Consider the following 15,366-nt stretch of genomic DNA (forward strand, 5'->3'; position numbering starts at 1 on the left):
AGTATGTACTCACTGATAAGTGGATATTAGCCAAAAGAAAAAAAAAGTACAGAATACCCAAGATACAGTCTACAGAACTCAAAAAGCTCAACAAGCTGAAGTGCCCAAGTGAGTACGCCTCAGTCCCACTTGGGAGAGAGAAGAAAACAATCACAACTGGGGAGGGAGGGAGGTACCTGGGAGGGAAAGTAGATGGAGTTGAGGGGAGTGGGAGGAGAGGGGAGCCTGATCTGGTATTGGGTGAGGGAAAAGGACTGTAGCTAGCCCTGAGGGCCACCAGAAAGAATGTAAGCAGGCAACCTCAGGAAATAAAAGGTTGGGGGGAATCCCCCCCCCCAATGCACCAGAGACCTGGGAGGTGAGAGACTCCCAGGACTCACAGGAAGGGACCTTAGATGAAATGCCAGGACAGTAGGGAGAGGGAACTTATAGAGCCCACCTCCAGCAGGAGACAGGACATCAAGTGAGAGATGGGGTTGCTATCCCACAGTCACACCTCTGACTCTTAATTGTTTCTGTCTGAAAGAACTACAGGGATGGAAATGGAGAGGGGCCTGAGAAAAAGAAGGCCCAGTGACAGGCCCAAAGTGGGATCCAGCTCAAGGGGAGGTTCCAAGGCCTGACACTATTACTGAGGCTATCGCGTGCTCACAAAAAGGGACCTATCATGACTGCCCTCCAAAAGACCCAACAAGCAGCTGAGTCAGATGCAGATATTTGCACCCAACCAATGGACAGAAGCAACTGATCCCTGTTGTTGAATTTAGGAAAGGCCAGAAGGCTGAAACAAACTATTGATTTTTTTAAGAGTTATCTTTCTTGGTCATTACTTTGTATATTCTTTTATTTTTTTTAGCATACTTCATTCATTTATTTTTCTTGTATAAAAACCCTTATGTGGTAGCCACAGCTGGAGCCTGGGTCCTTTGAACAGAGACTCTGGTGTGGGTTTTCACAAGATGATCAGTGAATTCCTGATAAGGAGACTTGGTGAAGACAGTCTCTTTCCAGAGGTCGGGGATCAGGTAGCTGTAGGTCTTGGAGATGGCATTAAAGGTGGTCTTGGCAAAGTTGCTCAGGGTGGCAGTGCAGCCTCTGGCTGAAGTGTAGCAGTCATCTATACCAGCCATTATCAGTAGCTTCTTTTTTTTAAGATTATTTTTTATTTATTTTATGTATGTGAGTACACTGTCAATGTCCTCAGACACAAGAGAAGAGGGCATCAGATCCCATTGCAGATGGTTGTGAGTCACCATGTGGTTACTGGGATTTGAACTCAGGACCTCTGGAAGAGCAGTCAGTACTCTTAATCACTGAGCCATCTCTCCATCAGTAGCTTCTTGGGCACAGGAGCAGAGGCAATGCCAGTGCCTCTGGGGGCAGGGATGAGACGCACCAGTACAGAGCCATAGTGGCCTGTCACCTTGCATGGAATAGTGTGGGGCTTGCCAATCTTGTTCCCCCAGTAGCCTCTCCACACAGGGACAATGGAAAGCTTGGCCAAGATGATGGCCCCTCAGATGGCAGTGGCAACCTCCTTGGAGCACTATACACCAAGACCAACGTGACCATTGTAGTCCCCAATATGCGACGAATGCCTTGTACCTGGTCCGCTGGCCAGCCCGAGTCAGCTTTTGCACTGGCATGATTTATGGACTCTCATCTTTTAGGGATGCACCCAGGAAAAAGTCAATGATCTCAGACTCCTTAATGTACAGGGAGAACAGGTAGATCTCCTCCAAGGACTTGATCTTCATGTCCTTAACCAGGCGGCCCAGCTTGGCGACAGGGATCCACTCCTTGTCTTCAGCTTTACCTCCACTAGCTCTGCGGCCTCGACCATGGCCATGGCCTCGACCGCAGCCCCTATGACCACTGCTGAATTCTCTGCTGAAGCTGCCTCGGCCTCCTAATCCTGGGCCCCCGACCCTCCCACTGCACCACTGTACCGGTGTCATCCGCCATTTGGTGTTTTGAAGAAGGAGGAAAAGGAGGAGGAGGAGGAGGAGGAGGAGGAGGAGGAGCTACTTTGTATATTCTTATCCCACTGTTTCTCCATGTCCATTAGGAACTGTGATCCATTGAATTTAATGAGATATTCACTGTTTGTGACCTTCTTCCTGGTCTTTCTTTCTTGCCATAGTGAATTTTGCGCTGCGGTAACAGAATAGTACAGGCTTAATAATTTATAATGAAGTATAATCATGGATCTGGAGGCTAGGAAGGCCAAAACTGAGAGATTGTATCAGGTGATTTATAACATTGTAATTCATCACAGTACAAGAAAATGGTCAGAGAAGAGATTGATTATATAGCATTAAGCCTTTTATAAACAACATTAATCCATTAATGAGAGTGAAGTTCTCATGACCTAATTAGCTCTTCTCATTGTGGTGTTGGGGATTAAATTTACAGAACATGAATTCTAAGGCATAAAAATGTCATTGCGTCAGGCGTGGTGGTGCACGCCTTTAATTCCAGCACTCAGGAGGCAGAGGCAGGCAGATTTCTGAGTTTGAGGCCAGCCTGGTCTACAAAGTGAGTTCCTGGACAGCCAGGGATACACAGAGAAACCCTGTCTCGAACCCCCCCCCCCAAAAAAAAGTCATTTCGTCATTATGCCTGCCTTACCTTATTTCTATGGTCCAAATTCATAATTGGTTTTTACACATGTCTCATTAATTTCCTCCCCTTTCTTTACTCCTGTCTTTACATATCTGGGGAAATAAAAGCTTCTCTTACACCTCGCTCTGCACTTCCACTTCGGTTTTGGCTAAGAGTACTTACTACTAACTAGTTGTTATCTCTGAAATGTAAGTAGGCAATCTTTCTACCTTTTTCTAGTAAATTCACCTAACTTTTAAGAGTCTATATACTAAAGCCTAGAAAAGTAAGTGTGTAATCCTTACCAGACATTTGTATGTATTTCCATATCATATTTTATTATTTGTCTCGAGGAGGTACTATATTTGACAAGAAAAAAAATGCTACTCATAAAAGTCCCTGCTATTTCTTTCTGTAGTTTCATCCCTATACTTCTCCACACTTCTCATGTGACTTTATTATTATTATTATTATTATTATTATTATTATTATTATTGGTATTCTATTAACTCAAGTTCATGTCAAAGAAAGGTAAATGATAGAGTTATTTCTGATTATTCAGATCATGCCTCATACTAAAAGCAATGGAAAAAGTGCTGGTTAGAATATTTAAAAACTCTTTAAATTACCAAAGGGTTGACAAAACCCTATGAAATTGGCAAGTTGAAAATCTTAAGTCAAAGTGAAAAAAAATCTAATAAATAAAAAGAGCACATAAACTCTTTTTACCCTGAGGCTATTTACTAAACTATTGAGTTTAAGCTAAAATGTTCACAGGCTAATGAGGCATGAGGAACAGAAGACAAAGTACAGACACTGTCTGGTTATAATGAGCCCAACAGAGACATATTTTAATAAAGGTGCAATGCCAAAAGCATTATAGTAATTTCCTCCTCCTAGAGCAAGTTTCTTTGGTCCTGAAAAGATTAGGGGTGTGGGAGGTGTTCCTAGGTTATAGAAGAGACTAGTGGCATTCTTGTCAATTTCTCAACATAATTATAGAACATGTCAGAGCCCCCAAATCTTCATGTTATTATCAGCAAAGAATATGTTAAGGGAAAAATATATTCCCAGAGATAAAGAAGGCCATTCGAGAAGATTGAAATATTCAGGGGCCGGAGAGATTCCTCAGTGGTTTAGAGCATTTGTTTCTCTTTGCTGTGCTGCGGATCAGAGTTCTCTTCCCACGCCCACATGTTGGTTCCCAGCCATCTGTCGTTGCCATTCTAGGGGATCTAATGCTCTCTTCTGACCACTTTGGGTTCCTGCATGCATATGCTACACAGACATACATCACGGTGCATACATACACACATGTAATAGATATTTTTAAAGGATAACAAATTTGATCGTATTATCCTAGAACTAATTAATGAATTTATATGTAATAATGTCAATAAGCATAATAAAAAATTAGCATAAATATAAATGAAAAATAGACCAATTAATAATAAAAGTAAAGGATTTTAGTATACCTTTAATGAATCATATAAGTAGATCAAAAAGAAAGCATAAGCTAAGTGTGGTTGGTGATAGAGTTCTGTAATCTTTCCCCCCTCAAGTGGTTGAAACAGGATAGTAAGTTCAAAGCCACAAAGGACTACATTATGAGGCCTTGTTTCAAAGATGTGCTCACTTGCAATAATGGCACATTATAGGAGCAGACAACTGCTTTCTGATTGGATTTGAGGCCTACTCCAGGAGAGAGAATTCATATCTGGTATTGCATACCTGGTCAAAAGCCTTAGGCTGAGGAAGTTCTGGGACTTATGGTGGAACCTCTTATTGTCACTCAGTTAAATGGGCATGATATGCTTGTGAAAATTGCCTTATCAACCCTAACCCTAACCCATAACCCTAACCCTGGGTTCTGGGTTCTATGGTGGAACCTCTTATTGTCACTCAGTTAAATGGACATGATATGCTTGTGAAAATTGCCTTATCAACATTTATGGTCATGTCCGTAGCTTTGTGCTGCTGTTTGGGTTCTTTGGAGAAGTTTCTTTCTGACTTGGTAGTAGTTACCAACAAGACTTATAACTGGTCAAAGTATTGAGAGTAAGGGTTTGTTGAGTTCTCTGCCATAAATAGGACATACACATTTCCCCCTCCAAGGTTCCAGGAACGTCATGGAAGAACACATAGAAAGAATGGACGAGCCAGAAGAATGGGTGAGTGTTGGGGAACATTATCTTCTAGGCAGGAAATGCCTGTTAAACTCTTGGAACTCTCCTGTCAAGAGTTTGGACTCTCAACAGCTGTGATTACCTGCATAGGACTGGACAAGTCACCATTTCCTACGGAGAGAAGATGGGCGCCCAAGACACCTTCTTGAGGTTCTAGTTTTGCTTTCTATTAATGGTTGCTAAAGAGGGGCACACATTTTCCTCAGTGGTGTAGCCACTAGGAAGTTGCCCATGCTCACTCATGTTCCCATAAGTAACCCTAATTAAAGCCATTAATTCTCTTAAACCAACAAAGACATGAAAGGAGACGGAGGACTAGTTAAGAAGAGGAAAGGTATCATCCGGAGCAGAATGAAAACACAACAGGGTAATATAAAGTAAATATGAACAAAATACATTATGTACTCATGTGTTAGACATATCTGGGAAGAGGGAACCACAACCTTTGTCAGATTGCCTGTCATCAAGTCTATGGAGGCATTTCTTGATTAACGATTGATGTGGGAGGGCTCAGCTCCTTATGGGTGGGTGGTACCACCCCTATACTGATAGTCCTGAGCACTATAAGATAGCAGGCTGAGCAAGCCATGGGGAGTAAACCAGGAAGCAGCATTTTCCATGGCCTCTGCATCAGTTACTGTCTCAGGTTCCTGCTTGAGTTTCTGCCATGACTTTACTCCATGATGAACTATTTCAGTGTCAACTGAAACACACTCTTTGTTCTCAAGCTGCTTTTAGTTGTGGTGTTTTATCACAGCAATAGAAAGCAAATTAAGACAAAACTTATACAAATGTCATAATCAAACACATTATTATATAAAATTAGTACATGCTAATAAGAAACAAAAAGAAAAGAGACACTAATTTTACCATTGTATGGACTTTCAAAACTTGTTGACTATTCAACATAAAATAATTATTTTGACATCGAAGGCAGGAAGTTAGTAATAGGTAACCCCATTCAGTGATAGACATAGGTATTTTTTTGTATACATTGATTCTTTTTGCAATGTTATTTCTTTGGAAAAATTCCCGGATTCATCTAGTAATTTATTCAACAAGCATATATTGACTATTTGCTATGTCCTAGGCACTACTGTAGGTGTCTAATTTCACAAGAAACAGAAAAGTAGGCAAAACACTGTACCCTCATCAACCTTACATGTAGTCAAGGGAGACAGCAGATAAACAGTAAATATAATAAATATGCACACAGGAAAATATGGTACATGGTGTTAAGAACTCTGAAGTGTAAATAGAAATGTTAAAAGGGATTGGAAGGTAATGAACATAGTTGTAAATTTAAAAAGAAAGAGAAAATAGACTTCAATGACAAAACGCTATTTCGTTAACTATTTGAAGGGGCAAGGATGAAAAACTAAATCTAGGTAATAACGACAGCAGACAGGGCAGTGGCTGCAGGTAGTAGAAGCCAGTTATTGTAGCCCCATCCTAGATCACTCAAGCCCATCATCCCTGCCTCTTGTGTGCACGCATTTTTGCCAACTTCCTTGTACATTGCTTTCCATTGTTGCCTTAGGCCAGGTTCTCACATAGCCAAGCCTGCGTGTAGCTGAGGCTAGGCTTGTACTCCTGAGTCTCCTGCTTCCACCTCGCCTGACTGCAGTTGGCCTCTAAGGGCTGACATAGTCTTGTGTCCTTGCCTTACTTGGGTTGTTTCCCTTGCTTGTGTAAAAAGCTGGAAATACTGGGTGGTTCCTATAGGCAGTGACTGATTTCAATATACAAAAGCCCAATCCCCTTGGCTAAATTCTGAGGTGTAGTTTATACTTTAGAGTTCCCTTCAGAATGTTGTGAAGGCTTCTATAGTCTCTGAAGTCTTATTGCTCATTTAGCTTCTTCTCTCCCCTGCTCTTCCCACTTCCTTTCTAGTATCCCCTGGGAATGTCTCCTCAGGAAATCACTCACACATGAGTTCTCATTCCAGGTGTTTCTCTGAGAGCAGCAGTAAATTGTGGAGTTCTGTATGAAACTCAAGGCTATGTCATGTTGAGATATCTAAACTATTTCTCTCCACTTCTTGCTCTATAATGCATGGAAAAAATGCACATTTTTATATGAATGTAATTTGTAAAGGAAAATGTAAACATGCTTTTTTTAAACTGTGAGTTTTATACAACTTTAAAAAATATTCAATTACCTACCTATGACAGGGCAAGTGAAAAAATAAAGAGAAACAAAATAGAAAAAATATAAGCACTCATAATTCCTTTATGCAGAATTACAGCTTCCTAGGAAATTTCTTCTTTTCACAGAAACACGTGAAGCTGATATGAACCTTTCTTTACAAACTTGGAAGCATAAGAGGTACACCACTCTGTGATGTTCAATATATGAAATTAAATTTGGCTTAAGGCTTCTAGCCCACTTGACCAGTGAACTATTTAATCACTGTTGATCAAAGTCAACTCTACCTCCCTCCATGGTCACTCTTATCTCATCAGAATTGAAAAGCTGGAAAACAGTAGAGTTCCAATTTTGCATCTCTGTTCTTTAGCCATTTCACAAGGCCAGGAACTGCTCTATTTCAGAGTCAGATCATTCCCGTGATTGTTTACTGAGACTGGGAATTGGGATCTATAGATCCTGCCCTTTTTACTATCACATTGAGATGTTCTTTTCTGAGTTCCTGATAAGAGTCTTGGGAACTACTTGTAAATGCCAAAGGCTCTGCTGCAGGGTGCTTTGGGTTTTCCCAGTCTTGGGAAATCCTCCCATCTCCTCTACTTTCCCTTGGTCTCTCAATCACCTCTGCCCTATCCCTTTGAAGCATAATCTTCCCTAGGAACTCAGGATTTTAGTGAACAAAAGGCAGGAAGGGTGGTTGTTGACAGACAATTATTTTCAGTCCTATAACATCAGCTTCCCTGGGATTTAAAAAGTACAGTGAACCTGATTATCTTTTTGGAACTGGGAGTGGAAAAGAAAAACAGAGCAAAGAAAAGTATATATATATATATATATATATATATATATATATATATATATATATATATATATGTGTGTGTGTGTGTGTGTGTGAATTATACATATATATGATTAAATATACATATATATTTGAAATATATATACATATATATATATATGAAAATTAGAGCTGACCATTTGCTATTAAAATTTTAAATTTTATTTTAAACAGTTTCTCAATATGTATCCCTTGTTGTCCTGAAAAATCATTATGTAGTTCAGGATAGCCTTGAACTCACAGAGATCCCCATGCTGGGATTAAAAATCTGTGCCACCCTCACTGATAAGCAGATATTAGCCCAGAAACTTAGAATACCCAAGATACATTTTGCAAAACAGAAGAAAACCAAGAAGGATGACCATTGTGTGGATACTTCATTCCTCCTTAGAATAAGGAACAAAATACTCATGAAAGGATATAGGTACAGAGACAAAATTTAGAGCTAAGNTGAAAGGATGNACTATCCAGAGACTACCCCATTCGGGAGTCCATCCCATCATCAGCCACCAAACCTAGATACTAATGCTCATGCCAGCAAGATTCTGCTGAAGGGACCCTGATATTGCGGACTCTTGTGAGGCTATGCCAGTGCCTGGCAAACACCGAAGTGGATGCTCACAGCCAGCTATTGGATGGAACACAGGGCCCCCAATGGAGGAGCTAGAGAAAGTACCCAAGGAGTTGAAGGGGGCTGCCTGCTTGTGGACGTTGTACATCGTGGTGCGGAGCCTAGTGCGCACCACGATGTACAACGTCCACAAGCAGTCCGTCTTGCACACTTTATATGACCCAGCACAAGGCAAGGCCTGGGCCAAGTAGTGGGAGTGGGTGGGTAGGGGAGCAGAGGTGGGGGGAGGGGTATAGGAAACTTTCAGGATAGCATTTGAAATGTAAATAAAGAAAATAATAATAAAAAAAGAAAAAAAGAAAAAAAAAGAAGTTTTTTTAAAAAAAACTGTGCCACCTTGTCCAGCCATAATCTATTTTTCTTTTTGTTTTTTTTGTCTTTTTGTGTGTGTGCATGTTTATATGTATATTCATGTGTGTGCACACGCATGCATATGTATGTGTAGGCCAGAGGTCTACATTTGGCAGCTTGGACTTGGGGCTTACAAATTAGGCTAGGCTAGATGAGCAGCAAGCTATGGAGATCTTCCTGTCTGAGACCTTTCCAAAGCGGGATTACAAGTACGCGCCACAGTGCCAGATTGTTACCTGGGTGTTGGAGACTGAACTTGGTTGGGACCTCTTTTTGTGCAGCAAGTAATTAAACCAACAGAGCCATGTGGTTTTGTTATTCTGGAGCTCAGAGGAAAAAAATGTTTCTCATGTACAGTGGGGAAGAGAGATAAAGAGGACAGGAAACATAGGAAAACTCAAAGAAATGAGGTGAGTAGTGACTTCAGTTGAACATAAATGTAACAGTTTTGTCGCTTCCTCTAGCTTTCTGGGAGCATTCATTCACCCACATAGAAATGGCGTGGACCCACAGAGAGCAGAGAAACAAGACAATGAGTGTTTTTGCTGTTCTCTGGAGTCTCTCTAGGTCATATTGTCCCTGTCAGTGGCTGCCCATATATAGTTCACAATCTCCTGCCCCTTCCATTGCTAACAGGGTAAAGTGTCAGTAGATCTTGACTCTAACCAAGTCCCTCTTAAGCACAGGCCCCTTCTTCTTTTCCCTACCAACCGCTGTTCAGGTTTTATCTTCACATCCTGAAAGGAAAGGGGTCAAAGGTTCAAGCTAGATTGTGATGATCCCAAGGTCTTTACATCCCCAGGGCACTTCCTGGCACCCAAGGAGCATGCTCCTGAGGTTGGTTAATCAGTTTATATGAGCAGGGAGAAAGTAGAATTCTTCTTTGGGAAAAAGCTAAGAACTGAGCTGCAGGCTCAGTATTTACAGACAAGATGCTTAGTCACAGAAGGACCCAGTGTGTGGAGAATATTTTAAAGAAAGTAATCTAGTCTTAGCAAAGGTAGATAATCTGTCATTATGGAAGACCAGGTGAATAGCTTCTGGCAGCACCCTCCCTCCACCCCCCATGAGTAATGAGAGGGGAAAATGAAAATAGGGTCATTGGGTGACCTCTCTCTTCAAGTGTCCTGGGAATTAGCGGCCCAGATCAGAATTGGAAGTGAAACCACAACACGGGCAATCGCATTAGCAAAGTGCTGTTTATGTGTGTCTGAAGAATTCTGAAACCTTTGTCATTCCTTTCTCTAAGTTAGAAGAAATAAATCACAGTGATTTTTTTTGGAAGTAGGAAACAGGAACTATCAGGTAAATCATCTAATGAATAAGAGTCATGAAAACCAGCAGTAGTTTCTCAGCTCAGGGCTGAACTGGCAGCCAACACCCTGGGGGCTAGTTCAGAGTGTTAGGGCAATCATGTAGTTCTTAGAAGGAACACCGTAAACACATAATATTGAACATACCTTGTCACTGAGTCAACAAATATTGAACCTTTGGTCATACTTTTGTTAAACTTCTGCCACAAATCACCCATCACTGTAAACTTTAGGTGATAAAGGAGAGGGCAACATGGAAAATTTGTGTCCATGGGGAGCTGTTCTTTCCAACACATCAAAATGATGAACTCTCTGCTATGAGTGGAACAAAGAGAAGCCTTCCTATGCATGTCAAATCCATCCATCACAATGGCTAATTGACCAAGCATCTTTTCATGTTGAAGGTAATTGTTTCCCTTCTGTTCCTCCTCACATTAGAGCCTTGCCTGACCTTCAAAATTTAGAAACAACTTCAGACAACTCCTAGATCGACAGCTTCTCTAAAATGAACAATTCTGAAACTTAGCGACTATCTGGGACTTTGTGAAGAAGACAGAAAGAGGGCCCCCCCAAACCATATGCACACTCACCATTACCTTTTGGTATTTAATCACAGATCTGGGTTAACTACTAACCAATGCAATAAGAAGCTTTTCTGAACAAGACTGGGAGCAGCATAAACCTATAGATATAAAAATAAAGATCCAGGAGACAGTTTGACAATCTAACTATTTAACAAAACAGGCACATTAGGTTCCCCTTTAGGGCCTGGATCTTTAATCATTCAGGCTTTGATCACAGCACCATGGATCTTTATGCAATTTAATGTTTAAAAATATAAAGATATGGTTAATCTCATCATCTTAGTTTCTATATTTTTGACATTACATAGAAATTTATTTTATTAAATATTTTAATCTGATGTTCCTTTAATATCTGAGAAGGATTGCTTTATGAACTCTGTATAATTTAATGTTTACCACAAATCCATGAGGTGGGCACCACTATTATGGTGGTTTTATTAAAGAAGAAATGGAACTTGAAGAGATTTTGTACTGGCTAATTATAACAAAGAAGACGCAGACTCAGATCCAGATTCTATGATTAAATACATAAGTTTTCAATCAAAAGATGTTCATAGTGCCGGGCATGGTGGTGCACATCTTTAATTCTAGCACTCAGGAGGCAGAGGCAGGCGGATTTCTGAGTTTGAGGCCAGCCTGATCTACAAAGTGAGTTCCAGGATAGCCAGAGCTATACAGAGAAACCCTATCTCAAACCCCTCCCCCCCCCCGAAAAAAGATGTTCATAAATAGCTTGATAATATACTTGTAAAGATTGGGGACAGGAGGATGTGGGAGAAGAAAGGTATAGGGGATAGGTTAACCCAAACTAAGGATGTATGAAGATATTTTATGAAAACAAGTTAATTTGTAAGCTATTTAAAAGTATCATTTTAAAAAAAGTATCATTTTAAGCCAAAAGAATTTGAAACAAAAGTACCCCACATGGATGAACAACGTTTCTTCCAAGTTGTTCAGTCCAAACTATTCTTGGGTGTGTGGTCTTCCACTAGAGCATAGTGAACTTACTGAGGGCTCCACTGGTAGAGAGAAAGCTGACCCTTCCTCTCCCAGCAGCTAAGAACTGCCAACTACAGCTATGGGTGGGACTATGTGCTCACTGCACTCTCCATGCTGGAATTTGGTCTGGGATAGCCTTGCACAGGTCTTATGAATGCTACTGCAACTGCTGCCCGTTCATATGTACAGCTGCTCAACTGTGTCATGGTGAATAGTATATATATATATATATATATATATATATATATATATATATATATATATATATATACACATATACACACACACACACATTGGTATCAGGATAAAAAGCTAACCTCATGAAATCGGTATTTTCTCTTCGATTGCTTTCTAGAATTCATTGTAATTCTTCTTTGGAGATCTGGCAGGATCAATTCTGTAATTTCCTGTATAAATTAGTGTGAGTTATCCTACTTTCATTTTAATGATTTTCACTTATGTCTCTATCACGGAAATGTCTTCTTCAATTTTTTTCCATGTCCTTAAAAAGTGTGTTTCCTTGTGATTTCACAGCTACTCCTAAATGTGGTATATTTTGATTAGTGAAGCTTCCGGTGTGGCACTTTCTAAGGGCTCTTGAGGACATTATATCTGTAATTTCATGCCCTGTGAGAGGACCTATAGGAAAAGGCAAAACTCGTTGTTCCTTTGAGAAGCCACAGGGCTCAGGTGTTCAATGAGGCCCATCTTCCCGGTTATTGGAAAAGGCTCTCTCACTTACAGTAAGCATCACATAGCAAAGGGAAGGCAACTACTGTAAAACTCCAAAACTGCAGACAAAAAGGAGCGCTGCAGCTAAGTGAACCTGAGAAAAGGATGCCACAGGATGTTTCCTTCTGCCTTTCCCCTGTTCTACTCCAGTGCAAGAGCGTTTGCTTGGTTGTTTGTAGTGCATTGTTGATTATTGATCCAAATTGTACTTTCCTATTGTTTTCAATTACAAGAGCAAGCCTGGATGTAAATATTCAACAATACAGGCATTTACAGTTTAAAATTTCACTTTCTACCTTTCCTTTTCTTGTTTTCCTTTCTCTTCTTTATACTTTGTTTGGTTCTGACTTTTTGCTGAAGTTACCTGTGTTTCCATTTATTTACTTGAGTTCTCCATGCCTTTCCATAAACATTTTAAAGAAGTAAGACATCTGTGTTCAAAACTCCGTGGTTATGTTGCATAAAGTCCTGGTTAATTATCACTTACTGAATTCGCTGTCTTGAAGCACTATCAGCCCCCCCCCATTCCCTATTCAAAGGTCCCTGTCCAGAATGACTAAGCTCTTCAGACATCTTAGAGCACCTGGTGACACCAAGCCAAGTCACACTAACTTAAACACATTACACATTTAAGGTTCAGGGATCTTTGTGGAAGAGGGGCTCAAAATATCGATGCTGAGAACATCAAGCAGACAATGTTTTCCAAACAGCAGGGCAGTTGTGCACAGCAATTGTGACTGCATGCTCTGGTCAGGCAAAGGTCCATCATAGAAAGGGGGAAGATAGGCAAGAAATCCCACCACTAGCTGAGGGTCTAGCAGCATTTAATCGCTGCTGGTGAGATAGTCAGGTTGTTTATTTTTTAATGACTCTTGGTAGGCAGAGAAAACTCCAGGGCAGGCTCCACTCCCAAGAGTCCTTGGGCAACGCAAATTGGATTTTAAAAATGTGTTCAAGGCATACTGATTGAGATCCTCAGAGTTAATAAAAATATTGTTTTTAAAGGGGATCTGACTAACCTTTTAGCACCTTGGCTAAACAATATATCCTCAGTACCTGTTCCTTTATAACTTGAGGTGGAATATTACTTTGTGGACCACCACTGTGAAATGCTTCGAGCAGTGAACTTGGCTGGAAGAAACCTTGTCTAACTTTGCTCCCTAGCCCAGTAGGTGGTATTTGAGGACAGAGAGCTTTGAATGGCCAGTCACCTGCTCTAGACATTCCTTTGTTGTTACTTCACTTCCCAGTTAAAGGAGTTAGTATACTTACAGTTACTCAAACATGCCTCAGGCTTTTGTGTTAGTTTCAGCTCTTCTAACAGTTGAGCGCCTAATGACAGCAAACAGGAAGTGACTCAGTGGCTGGACTCTGTAGTTGGACTTCTTGCCCTGCTCTCTGCTGGCTGTGAGATGCCAGATAACCTTTAAAAAAATCGATGAAATAAATGTTGATCATGGCAATTTATACCTCAGTGTAGGAGAGAACATTTTGAACAGTGTTCCTCATACAGTCCCATGCAAGTATAGTTGAAATGTAGTGATTATATAGAAAGTATCTGCTGACTTAGATATAACAAAGGAATCTAAAGGTCATACAGTTTGGGCTTACATGTTTTATGAAAATGTCAGACAACTATTCAATGTACAAGGGGACGACTCACTGTGAACTCCAGAAAACAAAACAAAACAAAACAAACAGAAGCAAAAGAACAAAAGGTAAAGGTTTTAGAAATCATTGAATTATGTGGTGTTTCCAGGCAATATCCCATTCAGTCCTTTGTCCTCCCCTGTCTTGATCATGTGTATGACAATAGCGGATGTAGGATTCTTTGTATTAGAACTGATGAAGTCAAGCTTAATAGAATACTTATGATAAGCCCTCTCTGAGGCAGCATGGGTTGAGAGTTGACCTACTTGTAGCATGAAAGGATAATATGCTGATTTAGGAATTTGCTCACCAAATGTCTTCTTTAATTTATGTTATGTCCTAGTAGCCACCGCAGCTCATAAAGGAACAATACTTTAGCCTTACATCTCCTTACACTTTCTTCTATCTTGCATTTTCCTCATTAAACAAAGATGCCTACTGTCTGACAGGAAAGCACTCCCGATATCGCCTTAATCTTCTCTTAGTCTGGACCTGTGGATAATGTCTCTCTTGATAGCGCCTTCAATTCCTTGAGTTCTTCATCATTTTAATTTACATCCTTTTGCTGCTCACTCAGACCTCAATCATGGGTTTTCTCTGCTGCACCAGGGGACTCCTTGCTTTCGCTGAGGCTGCTGCTGTTGCTGCCACTGGAGGAAATTCCCCTGACAGGGTGCTCAGGGGCTTCATTTACACATTCATGAGCTTGGGGCTCAGCTGGCTCTCAGTCCCACTCTGCAACCTCTCTACTTGTCCTAGTTATCTTTCTATTGCTGTGATGCTTGGGAAAGAGGGCACTCGAGGTTTCCTACATGAAAAATTCCTCCCTCTTATGATGGCAGAGCAAAGAATTGCCTAGGCCTGATGCAAGGGTTGTACTAGCTCATTAAATGCCTCCTCACTTCTATTAATAATATATGCACAGTTATGAATCTTTATATTCTTGTTGCTTTCCTGGGCACCTTACTATTTTACCCCTTAGTCATTCAAAAGAATGTATGCATCTCAATGAGACTTTGCAGCAAGGGGTCCCTGTTTGTGTGTATGTGTGTGTGTGTGTGTGTGTGTCTTTCTAAAAGCACCTGAGACAGTTATTCTAAGAAACCACTGAATAAGGTTGGGATCAGTAGTGGAGCACTCACCTAGCAATGTAAGGTTTGGGGTTCAATTCCCCAGTACCCCAAAAGAAAAGATAACAAAAAGAAAACCCCTCCCTTTCCCAAGAGGAGAGGACCAAGAAAGAGAGGAGATAAGGAAAGCTCAGAAGTCAGGGAAGAAATGAAAGTATATTGTGTCCAGGATGATGAGGTCCTAGACAACCATTAGAGTC

At 40.7% G+C, this 15,366-nt stretch overlaps 1 pseudogene; it reads right to left on the bottom strand.

Annotated features, from left to right (window-relative positions):
• Nucleotides 1-893: 893 nt before the first annotated feature.
• LOC110314490 lies at nt 894-1,958 on the bottom strand (annotated as a pseudogene).
• Between the last annotated feature and the right edge of the window lie 13,408 nt (nt 1,959-15,366).

The sequence above is a fragment of the Mus pahari genome, chromosome X (assembly GCF_900095145.1).
Source record: "Mus pahari chromosome X, PAHARI_EIJ_v1.1, whole genome shotgun sequence".
Lineage (NCBI taxonomy): Eukaryota > Metazoa > Chordata > Mammalia > Rodentia > Muridae > Mus > Mus pahari.